The sequence below is a fragment of the Macadamia integrifolia genome, chromosome 1 (genome assembly GCF_013358625.1).
Source record: "Macadamia integrifolia cultivar HAES 741 chromosome 1, SCU_Mint_v3, whole genome shotgun sequence".
NCBI lineage: Eukaryota > Viridiplantae > Streptophyta > Magnoliopsida > Proteales > Proteaceae > Macadamia > Macadamia integrifolia.
Genome location: NC_056557.1, coordinates 25,853,992 through 25,864,429, shown reverse-complemented (window position 1 = coordinate 25,864,429; position 10,438 = coordinate 25,853,992).

The following is a 10,438-nucleotide window of genomic DNA, read 5'->3' as shown; positions in this document are numbered from 1 at the left end:
CATTAAAGGAGTTCCACTTGATAAATAGTACAATATACAATGTATCCCAAATTCATGGGAAGGATTCTATCGAGATGGACTCACAGTCATGGATTTAGTTCTCGGTATCCATATCGATATTGATAGAAATCGATTGAATCAGTCTTAGAGGGGATCAATGAGTATCGATCACTTTTGCTCCTTGATTTTTAGAAAAAAGTAATTTTTTTTACTGTTTTATTTCTAAAGTGATATGGGTAACTGATCCGGATCTATAAGGATCAAGGATCAATCTCAGCCAAACTGATACGATACGAATACTTGAAACCATGACAACACAATTATTGGTTATCATTTTTTTTTATAAATTATATACCTAAAAAAAAAAATCACATTTAATATGTCTATATTTACTGTTAAAATTTTATATTTGGGTAGAATCCGTCTTTCGAATCCGATCCGGAGTTTTAAATCCACCCAATAATCTCTTTTCAAAAATTTTTGGCACCAAACAGACGTAAACAAGGATGACCTGAGAACTTGTATAAAAAAAAAATAATTTGAGAAATACCACCACGTGTTTCTCTCTCCTACCGTAAATTGGTGAGATTTTTTTTAATATTATTATTATTATTATTTTAAGGAGATTCCCTAAACCGATTGAAGGTATTTTTAATCCTAAATTTAAAAGGCTACCAGCTGGGATTAGAGGACAAAATTAGGTTGGGTTGATCCGGATTTCTTAAAATTTCAATTGAATCCTATGTCCTCAAAATTGAACCTAGACACAATCTAATGTTCATGTGTTTGACAGGTTCATGTCAGTTCAATCCGACTCTAATTGACCTTAATTGGACAACATGCTATGCCAGGGAGGGGCCCATGCCCCATCATATCACATCCTTTTTCATTTTTCTGTTGAAGTAATAGGATGGATTTCTTTTTCCCACATATGTGGGGTTAATGTGTTGTGAATTTTTCTTCCGTAAGTCTCGGGCAATAATTTTCGCAGCAAAGCATGTTCTATCCACAGGAGGGAGCACCACATGTAGAAATTATTTGTGCCATATGGATTACAAATATTCTGGATAAGAAGAAAGTTCTCTATATTATTATTATTATTATTTTTCTTCTTTTGGTAAGTTTCAGATTGTGGGAATTAGTAATATTTATATAAAATTGATTTGTACCATTCCAATGGAAATGGGTGTCAACCATCTTAAAAACCAAGATGGTATCGAAACGAATTGGTATTGGATAGAAATATTTTTTATTTAAAAAAAAAATTGTGTTACATTTTTAATTCATACCATTCAATCGATACCATATCAAGTAGATATAGAGATCGAAACCATGTCAAACCGATACCGATACAAAGAGCCATTCTTACAAGGCACTGAGTGGCCTAGTGGGCTTGTAGATCCATTCCAATCATTACAGTCCAAAATGTTTTACCAAAAATAATAAAATAGTAGTTTCTACGTACCTTAACTCAGTGTCAAAACATCTTCTACAATAGTGAGCATCGGCTGGTTGAGACGATCTTTAATCGTGTATTTGGATGCTTTGATCATTTGATGTTTATCATGTTAGAATAGAGAATATTCTCTATTATTGTCCCATATACTAATTAGGTAATTGATCGAGGCCTCATAAAATCTCTGATAAAAATCAGAAACATTGGAAGCAATATCACTTTGATTAGAGACCCATGAACCATCCCTCTTTCTCAAAGTGGAAATCTGATTTTTACACGTCTTAATTTCACAGATAGATGGAAAAATTTGGAGTTGCAATCCCCATCCTTTATCCATCTCAATTTTACCTTCTCTGCCCACAACTTGTCATGCATCTGACTTGCCTTCAAGAGAGCTATCTTTGCATCTGCTTCTTTGTTGAATAATTTATCTGACATACCAGCCACTTCGATCATGTCCTGAACTTCCTTCAGAACCAATCTCGCCTTCTCCAACTTTTCATTCAAATTAGGGAAAGCAGACCTCGCCCAAGATCTCAACATCTCCTTTACCCTTTTTATTTAGATGCCAGAATGTAGATTGGATCACCACCAATCTGACCCCTCCAGGCCTCTTCCACCATAGAAATAAAACTTTCATTTTCCATCCAGAAACTATGGAAATGAAAGGGAATATTTCCTGGCTTTGGAACGTCATCCGAAGCAATTAACAATGGGGCATGATCAAAGACTAAGGACACCAAAACCTGCTGCTTCACATTTTTACAAAAATTAAGCCACTTCTCATTGTAAAAACTACGATTAAGGATCGCCGCAACATGGCCTCGTTGACAATTATTTGACCAAGTAAACTTCTTTCCCAGAGAGGGAACAAGGAGCAACTCACAACCATCAACCATGGCTTGAAATTCCACTGTCGATCCAAGATTAAATGTGCCAGGGCCTCGCTTCTCATGAGAAGCCAGAGTGGCATTGAAGTCCCCAGTTACTGACCAAGGAATAAGAGCAGACACCTACAACCCCAACTCTAACCACAAATTCTGACGATTAACTTTAAAAGAGCTCGCATGCACAAATGGAAAACCCACACTACTTCTAGGTCTATCAAAAACAACGGACAGATGTTTGTCGAACATGACTACGACCACAGGGCGTTGAATGCCTAACTTCCAGATTACCCAAAGATTAGGGACCATTCCATCCCTCTCATTATGTAGCAAATCCACATCATAACCCAATTTATTAAAAAATAAAGCAGGGAATTTACACACCTGAACCATGGGCTCAGCTAAACAAACCAACTCTGGAGAGTGCTCCCTCAACATCAAAGAGCGCCTATGCCAGCAACCTTCTTGACGCCTCTAATATTCCAATAGATGACCTTCATTGATCGCTGATTGGATGTGGTGTTTTTGTCAGACTTTTTAGTCTGACCTGCCCTTCTCTTCTTCTGCGCAGCTCCCACCATCTAAACTCCAGGGTCTTTCTCCCTCATCCTTGCCGCTCTATCCACTGCAATGAGCTCGGAATGGACGACAGAGATAGCTCCCCCTTTGCACTGCACCTCCGGCAGTGATGAAACAATATTTTCCCCAAGCAAAATCTGAGGATGGAGAGAGCCACGATCGTCACCCCTTTCCCTACCCAAGTGATGGGAAAGGTATCGGGATTTAGGTACAGGCACGCCTCCTTCAACAGCTGCGTTCAAAGACGTCTTCTCCAGCCCCAAAGATGCCTGGTCCAGATCTTGGTTCGGGTTATCACTTGGTTCATGGGTAAAACCATTATCTGAAAACGTATCCGACCCATCCATCTCATTCATCACACCTTCCATATTTTGATGAGGGAAATAAGCAGCGTTATCCTGCATACCATTCACGATCGGACTATGCATGGAAGTTTCCAAAAAAATTTGAATTCCTCCCTCAGCAGAAGGCTGGTTTGAATTTTGAATGTTTGAAACTGATACTGGATCAGGATCAATATTCTAACATGCCCCTGATTGATTCCTAGTTGGAAACTCTTCAGCCAAGTTGCCTCCACCTGAGTTGACCCCGTTTTCACAGTAGATTGCACGTGGAACTTGCGCAAACTTCTCCACTGCAGACTGCTTTTCATCGTCTATCTTCCGCTGCTTGCAATTTCCAACCAGATGCCCTACTCGCTTGCAATAACCACATCGTTCAATATTATCTTCATAAATCACTTTCTGGACAAAACCAAAGACTTGGTTGTACCAGGTTCCAGTCTTTCAACCTGAACCTCCTCCACCCTCACTGCCGAGTTAGATATATCAATCTCTACCAACACCCGCGCAAAGTAGCCAAGAAGACCTTGTCTCATCCTTCTATCTAGGGCTACAGGACATCCTACTGCCTTTGCAATGGACAGCAGAACATTTTCATGCTAATACTCCAATGGCAGATCCTGAAAACGGATCCAAATCAGCTTCATGAAAGATTGCTTCTCGTGGATGTTGAAATCAGGTTTCCAATGTTGGAAACGGATCACCTGATCTCCAAACCTAAGAGGACTTCTCATCCACACTACTGCCTTATCTCCCTCAGATCTGAATTGGAAAATAACGTACCTGATGAGCACATTTATGTGTGAAATCTAGGGTAGTAAAACATGCATTTTACATATTACTCTCTTTTTGCAGGTTTTATAATTTCAAGGCCTTAAGGACTATCGGGCATTATATCTCCAGTTTTACACATAAAGAGGTCCTATTTCTTTTCATGGTTGCGAAGAGGATGAAATTCTGAGCAAGATGAACGTGGTCAATTAAAAGTACACATTCGTTTGGTCACCCGTACAAGTGATTATTCTTTTCGGGCCAGAAAACAAATGATGGATCAGAATTGAACCGAGATGCAGAACCAACCAGTTTGCAATTGTCTCAGAGGTACAAGGAATACTCCAAATGCCAACAAGGATCGATGGACCACATCCTTAAGTGATTGAAGACTCATTTTTGGTAACAACTACCTAGCGTAGTTGGTGAGTTGTGGTGTGCAAAATCCCTTGCTTATTAGGAGGTCTCAAATTCAAACCTCTTACCTGCCACTTTGTTGAGGCTTTTTTTTAGAAGATTTTCTCTCACCTACTCATCACTCAAAGGAGGTCGGCCAAGATAGTTGTACGCAAGTTTGAAGAAGAGAGAGAAAATAAAGAGAAAAAATAGGAAAAAAGAAAAAAAAAAAAGTCAAGGGCATGGATGGAATTTTCCATTAAAATAGAATATTGTCCAAATCCAAGCAAGGAAAATCGGCCAAGGGGGGTTTCTTGCGCAAGAAGAGAGAGAAAAATAGAAAAAATAGGAAAAAAAGGTAAGAAAAATCGTGGGAGATCTCTCTCCACACGTTTTCTCTCTTCTCTCTCCTCCACCTCATCAACAAGATAAAAAAAACTTTTTTTTTAAGAAGCTAAAATCGTTAGCTTCTCTCCCTCATTCTCTATATAATAGAATTAACACAAGGGGAGGAGGTACTTCATTCTTCTTCTAGGTTTTTTTTTTAGTTGCTCTATCTCTTTCTCTAGTTTTCTCTTTCTGTAGCTCTAGTTCTAGGTTTATGCTTTAAACACTTTTGTAAGTTCTTTTTATTCAATTAATGCAAGCACTTTTGTTTTTGATTCAGTCTTTTGTTTTTATTGTTTAAGCAATTGAAGTTGTAATTTTCAAGTTCTAATTTTAGGCTTAGTTCTAGGTGACAAAAACAAGCTATGAAGCATGTCTTTCAAGTTCAAATTTTTTTTTTTTCAGATTTGTTTTCTCTGGTACTAGAAATTTCAGATTTGATTTATTCTAGATCAAGTTTTTAGTACTGGTAGTATCTCAAATAGATCAAGTTTTCAGTTCAAGGGTCGAAGTTCAAGTAAGTAGGCTCCTTCAGTAGTCTTCTCTCCCCCCACTCATTCCCTCTTCTAACTAACCTTTCTTTCTTAATTTAGGATTTTAATTTCAGTCGTTACATTATTGCTATCCTTTTCCCCCAAGGTTCATGGCTAGTGTATGTGTTGGTTTTCCCCCTCTTGGCCACAGAACCATCAATTTATTGCTTTTATTTTAATTGTCTCCATTTCTCTAAAGCCAAGTAGAGTAACCCTTGTAAGAGTGACTCTCTGGTCAAGTAGGAAAGCTCATATTATGATGCATCCCTCGGACTAAGTAAAGAAACCTACTTGTGAGTCTCTCTTTAGCTTTATCCCCTTTCTTTTACTTTATTTTTATTTCAACATTTATTTTCCTTTATTGTTTTTTTTTTATTGCGTGAGTTGTTTATTTTCAATTATTTGTTTATTTAATTTTAATTGTGTGGCTTGCATCTTTAAATTCTTAGATGACGAATGGTTAGGACGTTATTTTAGATACATATGTTTAGGACGGTAGTTAAAATTAAATCACAACTATTAATCGGTTCACTTTCGCATTATTAAAAGAAGCAAAAAAATAAAGTGGCTGCTCTCTCTGTGTTCGGCCCGTAGCTACACTGATCTGTATGCTTGCGGTTACATTTTAAATCTCAAACAGTACCCTTTTCCCAGGAGGTGCATAGTTACCCCTTGGTTTAAATTCTACTTTTCCCTAGCCTCCATTCTCAGATCGTCCAAAGAATTCAGACTGAAATTCACCTTGCCGATTAAAGCAAAGTGAAAATTCTATCTCTTGGATTTGTAATCTTTTTGCAGAAACACCACACAACAAAAATTCCCAGCCTAAATCGGTTCAGGAAGAGAATCCATTGCTGGCCAAGCCAAGTTCCCAACTACCTTCGCATAAGAGCGTCAATGGTCACCACCCTCTTGCCTCCTTCCGGTGGAGGAACTCTTGGACCACGATCCAGAGTATCCGTATCACTTCCATCATCGTCATCCAATGCCAAAGAGGCATTCCTAGCCGAATCGCCAGATACTCTCTCTCCTCTAGTTGCCATTGCTTAGCTCCAGCTTCTTAGCCTCTCAAATTGTTGTGTGACTAGTAAGGTCTCTATCATTTCAGATAATCACCTCAGTATCTCTCTCAATTCTTTGTTTCTTGTCTTTTGTTTTTGTTTCTTGCGTTATGTTTCTTTGTTTCTTGTCTCATAATGCATGTGTTAAGTTGGAATGTTAGAGGCCTAAACTCAGTTACTACTAGGGGTTGTCTTCTCTCACATGCTAGATCTATGAACACTGACATAATTTTCTTGTGTGAAACCAAAATAACTGATCACAACACTTTTAAGTTGCACCCCTTCTTTAAAATTATGACTGCTCTAGGTTTATAAATAGTACGGGGAAAAAGGGGAAAAGGGATGCTTATGGCTTCTGGTGAAACAAAACCTCTCCTAAAATCTTCCTTTTCAAGCACATGTATTTTCATAATAGTTTTTAATCCCACCCTGGACATGCCTTTTAATTGGGCTCTTGTTTGTCTGTATGCCCCTCCCCAATTGAACCCTAGGACCAAGGATTAAAGTATCGATATCGGTCGCCGTATCGGTCGGCCAAAATTAAGATACGTATCGGAGGGTATCGTATCGTATTGGAGATACACTAAGATATGCATATAAATAGATATGAAACACCTTTTTAAACACTTTTGCATAAAAATTTTGTTAAAAAAAGCTATTGATAACATGTATTATGTATAAACACTAAATTGAGGGTATCGTACTAAGAATTCAAGGTTTGTAGTTGTCCCATGAATGTAAAATCCTTGTTCCTAACCTTGATTTCCACTTTAATTAGAGAGAAATATGGTTGGCAGCAACTTTGGAACAAAAACCCCTCAAAAAATCGTGTTTTTTGAAAAATACCCATCTTGGTCATTATATGACCGTAGCGCACTGTATCCGTACATACCGATACTCACCAATACGTACCGATCGATACTTACCGATACGTACTGATCGATACATACCAATACTCACTGATACGTACCAATACATATCAAAACGTATATTTCACCTCGATTTTATATTTTCCATGGAGTATCAGTATGTATCGATGGTGTATCGATGCATATTAGTATGTATCGTAATATATATATCGATATGAAAGTATTTTAAAAATCTCATGTATCGTATCGATGTGTATCGTATTGGTAGGCTAAATTTAAGATACGTATCGAAGGGTATTGTATCGGAGATACTTTAAACCATGCCTAGGACTGAGTTCTAGCCTCTGTTGAGTGACCATCTCAACAAACTTTAACTTCCTTTTGTCATTATGGGAGATTTCAATGAGATCATTTCACAGGACCAAAAGTTTGGAGGTAACCCTTTTAAACCCACCATTTTGGTCAATTTGTTAGAAAATCTACTCTCCCTCCATAACCTTCAAATTATTAGGTCCCAAGGTAACCCTTATACCTGGTCAAACAAGAAAAAATCTCCCAATATTATAAAAGAATGCCTTGATCGGGTGTATGCTAACCTGGATTGGATTACCCTTTGCGCAAACTCATCAATTTCTAAACTGGCTTCAGCTGGTTTCGACCACAATCTGATTGTTTTTCGTACAGCAGGACCAACAACAAAATCCAAAAAGTTTTTCCATTATCAAAATGCATGGATGGCTCACCCTGAGTTTTTTTCTTTTTGCTCTGAGAAATGAAAAGCTCTTGAAAGTGATTCACTCACTTGGAAGCTTTCTTCATTAAGCAGGGTTTTATCGAGATGGAACTGGGATACATTAGGTCACATTGATAATGTCAAATTTAATTATTTATCCCAGTTCCTTCTATTGAAAGATAAGGATCATTATCATCTCCTCGATTCTCTTTCCAAAATGGAGTGGATCCATAATAAGGTAAGTTGGATTTTGGATGCAGAGGAAAGATTTTAGCACCAGAAATTTAGACACTTGTATATCATGGATGGTGACAGAAACACTAAATACCATCATTTCATAATAAAAGCAAATCTTCACAAGAGGAAAATTGATTTTATTGTTAATAATTGTGGAGGAAAATTAACAACCCTGGGGATATTGCTTCCAAATTTGCATCATTTCTCTCCCAACTTTTCACCACCTTTAATCCACTAGATCCATCCTTTATTGAATGCCTATTTTCCCCCGAGGAAACAAATCTTACATCCCTGCTTTCTTCACCACCCACACCTATGGAAATCAGAAATATTGTCTTTTCTATTGGACCATTCAAAGCTCCAGAATCTGATGGATTTCAGGCTATATTTTTTTAGAAGTGTTGGGATTTCCTGGGTGATGATATTTGTAAATTCATGGTTGACTTTTTCCATTCCTCCATACTGCCACCCTCAAAAAATTGCGCACTCATCTCTTTGATTGAAAAATAGAACAATGCTCACTCAGTGGGGACTTTAGACCAATTAGCCTATGCGACAACAAGGCTAAAACCAATTCTAAACCAAGTCATTTCCCCATACCAAGTTGCCTTTGTTCCCAAAAGACAAATCACTGATAATATCATTATTGCTCAAGAAAATTTTCATTTCCTGAAAAGGAAAAAAGGTAAGACAGGCTTTATGGCAATTAAATTAGATATGGTGAAAGCATATGATAAGGTTGAATAGGGGTTTATCATATCCATTTTTTGTTTTTTGAGATTTGGAGAAAAATGACGTGAAATGATTATTAGTACTACATTTTCAATTAAAATAAATGGCTCAGGTTTCAATCATTTCTCAGCTTCTAGAGAAATCCGACAAGGATGCCCTCTCAGCCCTCTCTTTATTATTGTGATGGAAGCCCTCTCTAGATTATTGGCTATATACAGGGATCTCAACCTCTTCAATGGAATCAAAATCGCCAGGTATGCTCCCAAAATCACCCACCTGTTTTTTGCAGATGATAGTTTTATTTTTTGTAGAGCTACTAATGATGACTTGGCCACTATAAAATGCATCTTGGAGTTGTTCTCAAACCTTTCTGGGCTTGCCATTAACTATGGGGAAAGTGGCCTAACTTTCAGCTCTAACATTGATGCTTCCACTAAAAAACAATTGTGTAATGTCATTGAGATGAAGGAAATGGACAACAACTCAACATATCTGGGAACCAACCTATTCCATCATAGGGCTAAAACTCTCTCCTTTTCCAAACTCTTAAAAAGAGTTAGAAGGAAACTCAGCCTATGGAAATCAAATATATTGTCCTATGCTAGGAGGGGTGTACTGCTGCAATTTTCTCTAGCATCAATGCCCTCATATCTCATCAACTGCTTTGCTCCCTAAGACCATTTGCAAGAAGCTAGATTCCATTTATATACATTTTTGGAATGGAGATTAAAATACAAAGAATAAATGTCATCTCATTGGATGGAAAACAATTGGCCAACCCAAGTAGAGGGGAAGCCTAGGAATTAGAGATTTAGAAACCCACAACCTGTCCCTCCTCCTTAAACTAGGTTGGAGATTAATAACCAATGAAAATAGCCTATGGGCAAAAACTCTTAAGGCAAACTACTTCCGCAACAGATCCATCTTTGATAAAAAAAAAACCCTAAAGGCCCGTGGGTCCTTTTGATGAAATAGTATTTGTAAGATCGTCCCCCAGCTGAAAAAGATTGTCATCAGAAGAATTGATAATGGAGGCAATACTGCTTTTTGGGATGATCCTTGGGTCCAGAGGAAAATATGGCTCTTGATCTAGCATGCTTTAAAGTTATAGACCTTGTATTGTAACTGTTAGTGATACCTTGATCAATATGTAGTAGAATAAGGTATTGTTAAACTCGATACTGCCAACACACTTCACGGAGACCATTACTAGGATCTCGTTGTCCCAACAAAGGGATCAATGGTGGTGTTCACTGACGAAAGAGGGGACTTTTAAGACAAATTTGGCTGCAAGATTTCTTAAGGACAATTCATTGACCATTTCTAATGACCGTCCCCACAGATGCATGTGCACAAATCCATGTGCAAAATGGTGGAGGTTTTTTTGGAAGATCAAAATCCACCCCAAATTTAAAATATTCTTATGGAGAACCATTAGCAATGGCTTACCTACCAA